Below are 15264 nucleotides of genomic sequence, written 5' to 3' on the forward strand. Positions count from 1 at the left end.
AGTAGCTCAGTTACCTTCAAATTACTTTCCAGGCTCTGTACTGGGCAAGGTTACTCAGTATTCTCTGCATATTGGCCCATGTGATGAACTGAGCAGACTCACGGGAGTGGTCATCAGCTGGCATACTGGATTGAGTAGCTTTGAGGGGGATGAAATTGGTGATGTATGGATGGGGGAAAGCCATGGAGTTTGATTGGGGGCTCTCAGATCTGAAGCCTTGGAAGCATTTCAAGAAAAGGGCAGCATTTTTTAAGTGTCTTTTTCAGTAGTACATGTAGGGTTGGGGTATGGCAAAAAGGAAGAGTTCAGGGGGCTATTTTAGTCCCTATAGTATGTGACAGATGGAAGTCCCAGTTGTCTGACAGTAACAATAATCAATGGACTCTATTTGCTGGGTGTCTTGGAAGGAGGTCTGCACAGGGTGGGGAGAGGACAGAGAGAGCCCAAGCCAGGAGTCCTGGCACCATGCAGTCTTTCCGCCTCTCAGTTCTCCCTACCGTAGAGGGGAGTCAATGGTGATCAACTACAGGGCCCCAGAAGATCTACTAAGCTCTCACGATGGTGCATTGCACACTGTGAAGTGCTGTACAAATATACAGTATGATACAAACATGACAAAGCTCTAGACTGCACCTTGGCTCTGATTCTTCCTGCCTCGGTGACTTTGGGCACCTCTTATGACTTCTCTGAGCCTCGGCTTCTCTAGAAGGAAAGCGGGGTTGTTTTGAGGGTCTGAAGTGTAACATTGGCAAGTGTTTCATAAAGTGTACAGTGCTATCAGTGTAAAGGCCTATTGTAACTGCTTTTACTGCTTATGGATTTTAGTATTGATCTCATGTAGATTGAAGAAAAAAAATGGAGCCCTTATATTAAACACCACATAGGGCCTAGAGTTTTTTAATGCCCTGTAACACTCATTTCCAGTAAGAGGAAGAATGTAAGCCTTTCTGAAATGAAACACTCTTCCAAACTATTTTATTTGAACTTAATTTTACTATGTGGCTAGCGTGGGCAGAGTTCTGTGGGTAATACATGACTCACCCCTCCAGCTTTTCCAACAGCAGTGAAAAGTTACAGCTATTTGATTTCCCCAATAAAGAGTTATTAGCAGTAATAATCCCAGAGGATATTAGGTTAGGTGCTGTGGTCCCTGTTCTCAGGGAGGCTTGAGTACAGTAAATACTTCACGATAACTCACCAGCTAAACAGAACAGATGCGGAGCCCTGGGGCTCCAGGTCCCGACTGTGGCTGTCTCACTGAGTCTGCCCGCTGGCCTCTGGCTTGGGCATCTCAGCTTGGCTGCTACAGACCTGAACTTATACAGTCTGCTGGATAGAGAGCCCTGCAAGTCCCTAAACACAATATCCCAAACCAAACAAAGCATCTCTTCCTCAGACCTGCTCCTCTTGGTTGATTACCTGTCAAGCTTAGTGACACCACCATCTCCTTGGTCCCAGAGATTCAAGACACTAGCATCTCAACTGATACCACCCTCTCACTTTCCAAGGCCAGTCAGGACTGGACTATGGCTAGCCAGGCACATCACCTTGCTGACTTTGGCATTTGTCATGCCTTCTCCGTTATTGTGCTCGCTGTCCCATTTCAGGCCCCTATTCTCAAGTGGACCATGGGCTTGTCTTTCCTAAGCCCATCTGGATCTGGTTGTTCTGCTCACTCTTGCTCTGTCCTTCCATATGATCCACTCTCCACTCATCTGACATTCCGATCTTCTGAAAACACAGGTCTGAACATCCCACTACCCTGCTCATAAGCCTTCTATGGCTCCTTACTGCCTAGAGAATAATGTTTAAGTTCCTTGGCTGGGCATTCTAGGCCCTCCACTATCTGGTCTCGTTTGATCATTCCCTGAATGTTGTTCCTCAGCTATGCTCAACTACTTGCTGTTTCTTAGACACACTTGGCTTTCTTTCTTCTGTTCCTTTGTTCATGCAGTTTTCTCCACATGTCTGATCTCTGCCCATCCTGCCAGGAGATCTAAAAGGGGCACCTCTTCCAGGAGTCATCCTTAGTTGGAGGTAAAGGCCTTTTTAACCTATATGTCTACAGAGCTTTGTGCGTCTTGTGTCAGCTCTTATTACATTTGCTGTACCATGAAATATAAGTGTCACAGATGGGGGCAGCACAAGTGATACTTTCTCAGAGAGGTCACCTCTGAACTCTCCCTTTAAAGTATATTATCCCTGGGGCGCCTGGGTGGCTCAGTTGGTTAAACATCTGCCTCTGGCTCAGGTCATGATCCCAAGTTCTGTATCGGGCTTCCCGCTCAGCGGGGAGTCTGCTTCTCCCTCTTCTTCTGCCCCTCCCCCCAGTTGTGCTCTCTCTCTCTCAAATAAATAAAAAATAAAACAAAATAAAGTATATTATCCCCTACTGTGCTCTTTCTTTCTTTTTTTTAAGTTCAATTAGCCAACATATAGTACATCATTAGTTTTGATGTAATGATCAATGATTCATTAGTTGCATGTAACACCCAGTACTCATCATATCACATGCCCTCCTTAATGCCTATCACCCGGTTACCCCATCCCCCCACTTACTTCCCTTTCTGCAACCCTCAGTTTGTTTCCCAGAGTCCAGAGTCTCTCATGGTTTCTCCCCGTCTCTGGTTTCTTCCCCTTCAGTTTTCCCCTCCCTTTCCCTCTTGTCCTCTGCGCTATTCCTTATATTCCACTTATGAGTGAAACCATATGATAATTGTGTTTCTTTGATTGACTTATTTCACTTAGCATAATATCCTCTAGTTCCATGCATGTCGATGTAAATGGTGGGTATTCATTCTTTCTGATGGCTGAATAATATTCCATTGTATATATGCACCACATCTTCTTTATCCATTCGTCTATTGAAGGACATCTCGGCTCCTTCCACAGTTTGGCTATTGTGGACATTGCTGCTATGAACATTGGGATGCATGTGCCCCTTCTTTTCACTACATGTGTATCTTTAGGGTAAATACCCAGCAGCGCTATTGCTGGGTTGTAGTGTAGCTCTATTTTTAACTTCTGAGGAACCTACTATGCTCTTTCATAGAATCTCATGCTTTTCCTATGTAACATTTAAAGTTTTGTATTTGTGTGTATGCTCATTGCTTAATATCTGCCTTGCCTATTGCACTGCAAACCCCTTCTGGGAGTGGATCATGGCACTTCGTTTATGTCTATCAGCAGGGTTTACCCAAAGTGCCTGGCTCATAGCACATGTTAAATAAACAATAGTTAAGTAAAGAAATGAATGAAATGTCTGCAACCCTACCTAGATGGTCAACTCCTTGATGACATCTTTGCATTTCACCATTCCATCTATCACAGTCCTGCTGGGAAATGCCCAACAATAACCAAATAGATTTTAATTTGAGGTCTTCATTTCTTTCTGTTGATTGAGGAATCTACTGTGGCTGACTTGTTGGCCTTTGGATTTGCCCGTGAAAGAAAAGTGATGGAAAAGTATGCAATTAGATAGTCTTTGCTTGCATTCTAGCCGATTTCCACATAGGAGGCCCCCAACATGCTGCCCAAGAAAAAAGCCTTCTCTTGGTAAAGCAGATCAACAAAGTAGATGTGAGTGGCAGAAAGATAATTAACAAATTTCTAACACGAGTCTGTTTATACTGCTACTGTCAAGGGTAATCATGTTGGTTGAAGGGAGACCTTTTGTCTTGATTCTAAGAGTTCACACATGAAAATATCGTTAGGCATGGATTCTGGCTGCGAAATGAACATGTGCAGAAATTAATATATGTGTTCAAATTGTGGATGACCTATAGCTTTAACGAGCACAGGACATAATTTATTTGCGAATTAATTGATTAGACAAATTGTCCAACCATTCATCCATTTGTTTTCTATTTTGTGCTTTTATTTTCCATTCACTCATTTGTTTACTCAATGAGTATCAGAGTGGTAATTGTGGGTTTAGTAGAGTGAGGACTGTAAGCAAAAAGACAACACCTACTGGTACCAGTCCTTGGTGAGAGCTTAGTGTCCCTACAGGGATCACGAAAGTGTTCATGGAGAAGTACATATGAAAAACATGATTCTTCCCTTTGGTGAATAAAGGGGAAATGGGATTTTCATTCAGTAATTTTATGTTGCCCCTCTTTGTTGGGTGCACTTGGTCCACTTGGTTAATAGGTCATTAACCCTATTGTGTGTGTATAAGCCATGTATATGTGTATGTGTACATTTCTGTATGTGTGTATATGTATATGGTGAACTAGGCAGGCCTAAAATCTGGTTGTGAAAGAGAAATGGAGGAAATTAAAATTTCCTAGCCTGGGTCGCTCAACCTTCTCCACCCCCACCCCCCCAAAAGTGTGTAGGGCTTTGAGTAAAACCCGCTGGCTTCAATCATGATCTTTTTGTTCTCTTCTTTTTCCTTTAATTTTCAAAGTTTTATTTACTAGATACATGTGATTAATATACCAAGAAGCAATCAACATACAGCTAGCTGTGGGCATTGCTCTCTATGCACACGATCTCCTCAGATACACAAGAATCTACCAGTACCCGGGTGAAGACAGTTGGCACATGCTAAAGTCTCTAAACTCGAAAACAGGGCCTCCTGGAACCTTTGGCCCAGATCACAGAGGTTGTGAACAGATCCTGAATGTGATCCTAGGTATGTCTGAAATATTTCAGGCCCGTCAGATGGTGTATAAAATGATGAACTGAATACCCATGTGCCCACCATCAGCATGAGAATAAAAAGCCATAACTATAACAGAAGGCCTCTGTTTACCCCTTCTTTAATTGCATTCCTCCTGCCCTCACCACACCCCCCCCCCCTACTGCCCCTTCAGGTAATCACTTCAGGATTTGCGTGATTACCGCAAGCCTGCCATCATTTTCCAAAGGCCATAGGGTGTAATTTGGTTTGTATGAACTTTAGATTCAGTTACTCAGCAAGGAGAATTTCCACTTCTTTCAGATATTCTGTCTTGGATTATCACCAAGTTCCTTTTTTATTAGTTGATCTGACCCTCTGGAGATAATTTAAACTAGGCTGGGGTATTTAAGTAGGTGGTTTCAACTTGAGGATGTTGTTCTACAGAGACCACGATCAAGCTTCCTATTAATTCAGCTCACTTATTGTGAATAGCAATAAAGATTGGGAGGAATGGGGTGATTTAAAAGTTGAAAACTGGGTTATTAATCTTGGTGAAAGGCTAATGGAGAGAAATTTGGGGAGTGTAATTGCCATCCCACTATTTTAGGGACTCATTCTCCTCCATACTCCTGACACCTAATTGGTCATCGGGTGTTCCCAATTCCACTTCTTAAATATCTCTCAACTCTGTGCCCCCCTCTTCAACACATACACAGTGCCTTTGTGTATTGAGGCTCTCATCACTCTGGCCTGTTCCGTTGGAATAAGTTCTTCTTAACTCACTTTATGATTCTGCTCTCCCCTCTCTAATTCCATTCCTTTCACCGAACCCAGAGAGATCTTTCTAGAACACAAATCAGAGTAGTTTACTCCATTTTGGGGGACACATTTCAGTGGCTCCCCATGGCCTTCAGGATAAAAATCGAGTCTTCACTGTTGGGGTCCCTGCCTACCTCTCTGTGCTTCATCCCTCCATCTGTCCACACCCCCCCCGCCCATTGCTTCAGTCATATTGAGTTCCTTTTAGTCTTCTCTCATGTAGATGTGCCTGTGCCTGCTCTAAATTCCTACTTGTCCTTCAAGGCTTAGGTCTACTGTCATTTCTTCTGGGATCCTCTCCTTGCTCGCCCCTTTCTAAGTTCTTATAACACCTGCAGACTCTTCCCTCTTTGCACTCAATAAACTGCCTTACAGGGTTTAACTTGTTTGTCTCTCACTTTGGACTACAGGTTCCTTGGAAGGGGGGTGGGAACTAGTGTCTACTCCATCATGCCTGGTCCAATCCATGTTTGTGAAATGGATGCATATGTGTGTGCATCAAATGAGAGGAGGAGAACTGAGGATCATTCCCCCACTCCAGTGTGAGCTCCTAGTGGGGTTTTGGACTATTTCATTCTTTGCTGGAGCCTTGGCACTCCAAGAACCATGCATGACACATAACTGGCACTCAATAAACAGCTGATGAGAAAATGACCCAAGAGAAGACTTTTTCTGTGTGACCCCAAAGGGTGGAAGTTTGACAGTGGGTAGAAATTCCAGGGAGATTATCTGAGAGACCCATTGTAGCCCTGTGACTAACCAGGAGGAGGCTCAGTCCTGTGCAAGCCTTAAACAGAAGTCATGTTTGGCAGCCTTGTTGGTATTCCCTTTTCACTGGGTAAATAGTTTTCAACACACAGTCTGTGGACCACCTGGAAAGGCCCTGCACAAGTCATTAATATTGCAGGTCACTGGCTGAGTCAGAATTTTGGGAGTGGCTCCAGGAACACGCATTGTCACCTGCTTTCCACTTCCTGTGGACTCCAGGGAGGTTCAACAATGGCATGAGCTACTCTAGAAGGGCAATGAAGATTCCATCACTGTGGGAGATCTAGAAGAGGTTGGGTCACCTAGGTTGGGTAATGCGAGGCATGTGTCTGATTTTCCCACAGCACACCCTAAATAGTACTTGAAATAGCACACAGTGTAGGCACTCAGTACAATTTGCTGAAAAGAGAATGAATGGGTTCAAAGACTTGTTTAAACAAAATTAAATAAGCACATGTAAGTAATGTTAAGTATTCATTCTTTATCTATATACTTAGGAAAGACAGAATGATTTATATGAACCAATAGCTAGATCTGGTTATTTTTTTGGACTTGGAAATGCCTTTTATATTCACAAATAACACCATAGATATGAAGTCATTAAATTTCTCCTCTAACATTTCTTTTTAAAGTCACATTTTTTTTTTTTGCATTACATTTGCATTACAAATTTCCAATAAGGAAGAATCTCTTAAAGTTCACTTGAAGTTGACCTGGAAAAAGGAAAATGGGGCTTGAAATTGAGGAACCACAGTTATAACAACCTTAATCAATTTGCAAAACACTCGCCAGGAAAGAGGAAGTAAAGATACATAAACATGGTGCACACAACATAAACAATTTATTTCATTTGGCAGAAGATACCTTTAGGGAGAGTAATGGAGGGATTGTTCCTCTCTGTCATGTTTTATCTTTAGCACTTACAAAGCACTGGCATTTTCAAGGCACTGTTCCTATCACCTTGACACTTTCCTGCCTGGGATCTTCCTTTCCAATCAATAGGAATATCAGCAGCAGAAAGAATAACGAAATCCTTGTCAGGCTGGGAATGCCTTTTCAAAATAAACTGGGAGAAATCCCTGACTCTCATGTTTGCAATTTTTAGCAAGTGACTATGGATTCCTTCAAGCATATACTTTTTTGACCTAGTAAGCTGATAACCATTTTTACCCTTATGGTTTTAATCCATTTTAATATCTGTATTTTGTATTGATTTGGATGTGTAAAGGAGGTGATTAAAATGCTGTCATGGTCATTTGGTCCTCAAGGATATAACCTGAGGTATTGTTGAATATTACCTCCTTGTACCCCATCTCTTTCACTTAATGGGGAGGACCCTCTGTAGAGCAGGTGGAGTGGTAACCCCCCAAAATATATATCTTTTCAGAACCTGTATATGTGATCTTATTCAGAAAAAGGGTCTTTGCAGTTGTAATGAAGTTATGGATCTCAAGATTAGATGACCCAGGAAGGCCAATGACAAGTGTCCGTGGAAGAAGAGGAGACAGACACAGGGGAGAAGGTGATGTGAAGATGGAAGATTGGAGAGATGTGCCTACTAGCCCAGGAAGATCAGGGTTGCTGGCAGCCACCAGAAGCTAGGAGAGAAGCACAGGACTGTTTCTCCCTCAGAGCCCCCAGACTTACAGACACCTTGATTTTTAGACTTCTGGCCTAGGAGAGAGTACATTTCTGTGGTTTGAAGCCACCCAGTTTGTGGTACTTTGTTATGGCTATCCCAGGAAACTGATACACTATGCTTTGGACCCAGTATCTCTGGCTTACTGCCACCCTAGCTTGCTAGAAGGCCAAACTTCTCCTGAAGTGGGAGGCCTCCTGCTATAGTGTTCTGAGGAATCTTATTCCATAGTCTGTGCTGGGCAACTAGACTTCAAGAACAACCATGAGCATCTTGGGGTGGAGAAAATGGAAAAATAGCTGACATTTGTTGGTCACTTATTATTTGTCAGGTGTTGTGCTAAGAGATTTACATACATTCTTTTTTCAATGTTCACAGTAGATCTCAGTTCCATTATTTTCTTCCGTTTTGAGGAAACAGAGGCTCAGAGGATTTACCTAGAACATGTTCAGACAATTACAGTGTTGAGAGGAGGGCTGAGCTTTGAATCTGGTTCAGCTTCACTCCAAAGTCTTTTCTCTAAATTATTCAGAATTTCAGGGGAAACAGAGAGCCCTTTAAGGGCCAGGGCCATGCTAAGGAGAGCTTTAACGTTCATGAAAGCATTTCTGGAGATCTGTGCAACTTCTTAGATTTTAGAAATCACTCTACTCGAGAAGGAGGTAGTGGACTAACTTGCTCAGGATGAGTGACTCAAATATGATTTTTTAAAAAAGATTTATTTATTTATTTTAGAGACAAAGAGAGAAAGAGTGCCCGCAAGCGGGGATAGAGGCAGAGGGAGAGAGAGACTCTCAAGCAGATTCCACGCTGAGTGTGGAGCGTGGAGCCCACCACGGGGCTCAACACAGGGCTCAAACTCATGACCCTGAGGTCATGACCTGAGCTGAAACCAAAAGTCAAATATTTTACCAACTGAGGTACCCAGGTGCCCCTCAAATTTGGTTTTTATTTAATCTCCCAAACAATGTTATAAAAAAGCGTTATTAACACTGTTAAAAAGTTCCTTCAAGTCATGGGATATTGAGGATGCTCAAGTGTAGATGAAACCACCAACATTACATTTCAGAATCTATTTGGTTTATGAACACTTTACATTGAAAAATGTATCTTCACACTAGAAAAAAATGTTGGTGAATGACCCTCTAATCTCTGTGTAGGAAGGATTTTGTAAACTTAAAAGTAATGGAAGGAATCACAAAGGAAAACGCAGATAAAATTTGCATAAAAATTAACTAATAACTGTGTGTCAAAAGATGTTTTAAACAAAATTAAAGGGCAAACGTCTGGAAAAATACTTTTTGCAAATATAAAGAGAGACATAACAGCCTAAATATAGAAAGATGTCAAACATATTGAGAAGAGAAACAATATTATTCCCCAATAGATAAATGAAGCGAGGGAAGAGTGAGATGAATTATGGTATGCCATGTGATAAGATAGTATGTAACCATCTAAATGATGTTTTGAAAGGGTATTCAGCAGCAGGAAGATTCTCATTATAAAATGCTAAATCCAAAAAGCAAGCTATAAAATATATTCTGTATAATAATGAAAGATAGCATTCATTTGGGGCTCCTCATGCACTAAGCACGACGCCGAGTACTTTCCATATCTTACCTCACTGAGTCCTCAAAACAACCTAACCAGCTATGTACTGTTATCATTTCCATTTTTTATTTGAGGATACTAATTATGCTCAAAGAGGTTGAGTAACTTCTTCAGGGTCATTCAACAGATTCACAACATAGCGAGGATTTACATCCAGGTCTGTCTGTCTTCTGTTTCTTATGGATCATTATCCTGTAAGTCACTTGGTGCTGGGATCGTGCCTTTTTATTTTTGTACTTCTCATTGAACCTTGCAAGTAATTAATTTTGCTACATTGTGTGAGGGAGAGTTACTTACTTATTGGTTAAGAGAATAGTTCTTATCATCTGAAAATCATATTGCTCCCAGCCTCAATTTCTCCAACACAGTAAGGCGTGGTAGGGATTCAGTGAATTTGTATGCTTGGGGGCTCAGTGTGGTGCCGAGGACATAGAATGTATTCTGAGAATGGCAAGTGACACTGAATTGAATTGTGTCACACCTCTTTGTATAATAAGGAAAAATATGTATCATCTTAACAGTTGGTAGAACGTTTTTCTTAGGGAGGAAACTCTCTTTGCTTGGGAAAATAACCTTGATGATTCACTAAGGGTATTTGAAATCAAAGGCTGTGAGTGTTGTTGTAAGCCCAATACCCGCCTTCCCCAAGAAAAGGGGAATCATTCTAACAGTTGCATCTAGAAAATAAGTTTTTTTTTTTTTTTTTCTCCTGAGAAGGAAGAGTACAAAGGGGTAGAGAATCATGAAGGGTGAGGCTGAGCTGGTGGGAAGGAGATGAGTGAATTATGAAAAAGCTAAATGAAGTCCCATATTGAAATCCTTGGCTGGTGGGATGGTCCAACCCTTTACATTTAATGCTTAACATGCCCTTGTGTTGCTGCATCACTCCCTCCTGTTTCTTCCACAAGCTCAGCAACTTCTTCCAAAAACCTACTCACAAAACTCACAAAAGCTTTGCATGACGTTTTAAATAACTAGAAATGACTTTTTTCATGACCTGGTGGATATGGGCCTAGATAGAGAAGGCATTTACAAAGGGAACCTGGGTGACCATAAATACAAACGTCTCTAAGGATTCTCAGAAACCTTCAGACTTCAACAGAGTAGCTGGGATTCACACTGATATGGTTGACTCTTGAACAATGTGATGTTTAGGGGTGCCAAGCCCCACGCAGTCAAAAATCTACTATAACTTTCGACTCCCCCCAAACTTAAGTACCAACAGCTTAATGTGAACTGGAAATCTTATCAATAATAGAAATGGTCGGTTAGCACATATTTTGGATGCTATATGTATTGCATACCGTATTTTTTTTTTTTTAAAGATTTTATTTATTTATTTGAGAGAGAGAATGAGATAGAGACAGAGAGAGCATGAGAGGGGGGAGCATCAGAGGGAGAAGCAGACTTCCTGCTGAGCAGGGAGCCCGATGTGGGACTCGATCCCGGGACTCCAGGATCATGACCTGAGCTGAAGGCAGTCGCTTAACCAACTGAGCCACCCAGGCGCCCCTGCATACCGTATTCTTACAATAAATTAAGCTGGAGAAAAGAAACTGTTATTAAGACGTTCATAAGAGAAAATACATTTGCAGTACTATACTGTAAAAAAATGTATATGATTGGACCTGCGCAGCTCAAGTCCACTTTGTTCAAGGGTCAGCTGTACGTGGAGGTACACAGGGGTGACCCCCACTGATATTTTGTTTACTGTTGTTGCCTTGCTGGTTTTTGTATATGATAAATGCTCAGCAGACATTTGTTGAATAACTAAGGAGAACAATGAAAAGCATATCTATGTGGCTCAGACTCTAATGACATAAGAATTAACAGAGGCGAGAGATCCATGAGTTAGGGGAAAGTGAGAAAAACTTTGTTCAGAAGCTGTCACTTCTTTTTCTTTTTTTTTTTTTTTAAAGATTTCATTTATTTGATAGAGAGAGACACAGCGAGAGAGGGAACACAAGCAGGGGGGAGTGGGAGAGGTAGAAGCAGGCTTCCCGCAGAGCAAGGAGCCTGATGCGGGGCTCGATCCCAGGACCCTGGGATCATGACCTGAGCTGAAGGCAGACGCTTAATGACTGAGCCACCCAGGGGCCCCAGAAGCTGTCACTTCTGACACCTTTGAGAACCGACCCAATAGTGAGCTTTGCTGTGGTCACTGGGTTGATAGAAGAACGTGAATGGAGAATATTGGTGCAGCCAGCCTGCTCTGTGCCCCCTTAGAATCCAGGATTGTGCTTATGAGCACCTCTGGAGGATACCTGGGTATCATTGGGTGTGGTCAGAAAAGCATCATGCCGTTGCCATCACGGAGGAAAGAGGATCAGGGTGTTCATTTTGGAGGGGAGCAGACAGCTCCCAGATCCAGATGTGGGTGGTCTAGGCAGGACCAGAGAGGAGGGGGATCGCTGAGAGCCTGCATGTGCAGAGAGGATGGCATTCAGCCTCAGAATGGTCAACTTGCCCGCTGCCCGGGAAAGGGCACCTTGGACGCCTCTCAGTTGGAAGATATTATCTCCAGATGGAGTCCTCTGCCTGCTGGCAAAGTCACCAGCATTATTTGGTAATATTTTGATGTACTATTTATGTGGAAAGGGGTTTTATTGACATATCTTTCACATTATGCACAAACAGTTCTAGCTTTTCCTTCTGAAAGGGACTGTAGCAATGAAGATGGCAAATCTTGGAAAGGCATTAGGGGGCAAAGAATGGACCGGGCCTGGGCTTCTGCCCAACACCATGTGTCCTGGCTGGAGGGTCCAGGCTGAGGCCTGATTTGCATTCAGATCGCATCCCTGGTTGGTGAAACTGGACTCGCCTGTCGTCCTGATGAATCTGGCAAAAGCTCCAGACGAGGGGTGACAATGAGCGGGACAACACTGCGGAGGGGAGGGCTTGGGGGAATTACCCAGGGGGTTCATGTCCTGCATTTGCCTGTTCATCATCTCCGTTTGGGAAACGACAACTTCAGAAAAGCAAGCAAAGAGGTTCACACTATGTTAGTGACCCCTGAAAAAACTTGCATATCTCTGCTGGGAAATGTGTGCCTTTCCTCTGTGCTGCATTTATTTTAAGCATTTAGCTTCCCCACACAGTGGCAACTCATTTACCCATTTTCTTTCTTTCTCTCTCTCCCTCTCTCTCTCCCTCTCTCTCTCTCATGAAATCACTTTAGTCAGCACAAATTTGGAGGCAGAACCAAACCCAGTAATAGCATATCTCATGCTGCTATCAATTTTCCGCCAGAAGAACATTTTGGGACACAAAGTCCTTTGTCTATTTCCAGAAGCTCGATTCAATGACATTACATGAATGACTACAACACTATAGCATGTTCTGCACCGTTTCAAATTGTAACCTAAAAAAAAAAAAAAAAAAGGAAGAACTTGGATCATAGCCAGAGCGTAATGATTTCAGTTCTTAAGAAAATCCAGCAACCACTACACCACATTCAATATTTTCTTGCTGTGGAAATTTAAGAATCGACTCTAATCAAATAGCAACCCCACCACCCCATCCTCCATTTTGCTAGGGTTCCTGTTACTAGCAGGCCTCCCACGTCTGTTTTGGCTTAAAAAAATAAATAAGTTTACAATATGTTTTTAAAAATTGGGCTGAATCAGACAATTGTATATTTTGGAAAATGAATGCAAAATGTAAAACAGACTAATCATGATTCCAAATTCAATCTTCAGGGCCCTAATTGATCCCATCCCAAAGGTAACATTCTATCTTAATTGACATGCGAGATGGTTACAATTATGTAAAATAAAACTGGGCCTGGTGGAAACTCCATGTCTTCTTATTGAACAGGGGATGGCCAGCTTTTATAATAGTTGATTGCAAAAGGATGCAACCACTTTGCTCATATTTCCTATTTTGGTTTGGCCCTTGTATGTGTGCAGTGAGGTGCCCCTCCCTTTCAATAGAGTCTGGATATCAAGGGGAATCCGATGTCATTATATTTTCCTTGGGGTTGGGAGAGGCACTATAGAAAGGGCCAATATTTTCAATGTCCGTTTCATAAGTCAGTTAAAAAGAGAGAAAGAGAGGGAGAGGATGAAATGGAGCATTTTCATATTTGTTGGCAGAGTGATTTTTCTGGGCGATTGTGACCACACGCACGAGCCTGTGCTCAGCATCGATGGAAAACAGATGGTAGCGAGCGGGTGTGGAGTGTGCGAAGATCACACGAAGCTGGGCCCACGGGAGGGACCACCAGCCCTTCCAGGACTTGGTAGAGTCTGAATAACAATGCCCATAAGGAGCTCTCACCCTCTCTTGGACCCCTGCACCCCTTCTGCCTCTCTGCCTCGAGCACCCTGGACTGGAGGCCAGGTCTCCCTGGGGATGCTGGATGTTGAGGAGGCAGGAAGGCAGGAGGCCTGTTTATGCAATCAGGAGAGGCAGAGGCCGCCGTGGAACACCTGTGCCTCTTGGCATCTTGCCTCCCTGGACGGGTGAACCAAGCAAGCCTTGAGCGTGGTGATTAGTACTAATCACTGTCCTGCCCAGCAATGCTGGCCATAGGGGTGCTTTCCTATCGCATCTCCCCTCAGTCACTCTCTACCTCCCAGGGGTGTCGGTCTGTCCACGTCCCCCTGACTTTATTCAGGTCCCCATCAAGTCTCTCCTGGATTGTCGCAGTGGATTTTCTAACTGGTCTCTGCCTCCGGTCTTGCTGTCTGGAACTCACATAGAAGCTGGCGTCATACAAATCTGACTGTATGACTTCCCTGTCTAAACCCTCCCTGGCTCCCCAAGAGACTCAATGAATGGAACATGACTGTTGTTACTTACTTACATAATTATTTGCCAGGCACTATGTGCAGGGCCTTGGTAACTTTATGTTGGCTAAATGAAAATGTCTTCTGGGGCGCCTGGGTGGCTCAGTCGGTTAAGCGTCTGCCTTGGGCTCAGGTCATGATCTCCGGGTCCTGGGATCCAGCCCTGCATGGGGCTTCCTGCTCAGCAGGGAGTCTGCTTCTCTCTCTCTCTCTGCCCCTCCCCACTGCTCGTTCTCTCTCTCTCAAATAAATAAATAAATAAAATCTTTAAGAAAAAAAAGAAAGAAAATGTCTTCCTTGAGCACCTAGGCAGGCTCTCCTGCCCACAGGGCATTATACAGGCGTGCTCACGGAGTTTGTCCTTAGCAAGCTATCAAGGCTTTAGTCATTTTTTACCTGGGCCCATATAGATAAATAACAGTGAAAGAAGCGCTCTTTGGGCGAACACGGCAGTCTGGACATACTTAGCTCCCCAGGAAGGACTTCAGACAATAATGGTGTGGTAAATAAAAACCATTATATTTTGCTGTTACTTTTTGCAGGCCCTCAGGACCTTAAATCACCTTGTTCCACAGACTACCTTTCCGGAAGAGGAAATGGAAGCCTGATGGCCATGTGACTTCTTAGGTGGTGAGTACTAGTTACTGGCTGGGCTGAGATGAGAACCAGGGCTTCTAGCCTGAGGATCTTGTACCGTGTTGGGCAGGAGCCCCAAGTTATTTGGGAAATAAACAAAATCCCTCCATGGCACCTCCTTTAATTCCATTTCACTTTTACCCGCCTTCCCCTCCACCCTCTATTCCTATTTTTATGTTACTTGTGCTCAAGGCCCCCGTGGAGAGCCCTGTTCACGAGAAGCAGCCTGGGACAAAGGAAGGAGAGTCAACCCTGGAGTCAGAAAGCCCTGGGTTCAAATCCAAGCTCTACCATTTTGCTCTAGGAACTTGAACAATTGACTTATTTCAGCTGACGTGAAGACCTACTGTGTGCCAGGCGCTGTTGTAGATAGT

General features: G+C 43.3%; 1 long non-coding RNA gene across 1 annotated transcript in view; it reads left to right on the plus strand.

Annotated features, from left to right (window-relative positions):
- The window catches only part of LOC118521480 (uncharacterized), a 125161-nt gene that overhangs the window by 101149 nt on the left and 8748 nt on the right, over window positions 1-15264 (plus strand). The window contains exon 3 of the long non-coding RNA XR_013448153.1: window positions 14797-14884. This is a non-coding gene — a long non-coding RNA (uncharacterized LOC118521480). The remainder of the gene's footprint in view (window positions 1-14796; window positions 14885-15264) is intronic.

Source organism: Halichoerus grypus, chromosome 5, assembly GCF_964656455.1.
Source record: "Halichoerus grypus chromosome 5, mHalGry1.hap1.1, whole genome shotgun sequence".
In the NCBI taxonomy this organism is placed as follows: Eukaryota; Metazoa; Chordata; class Mammalia; order Carnivora; family Phocidae; genus Halichoerus; species Halichoerus grypus.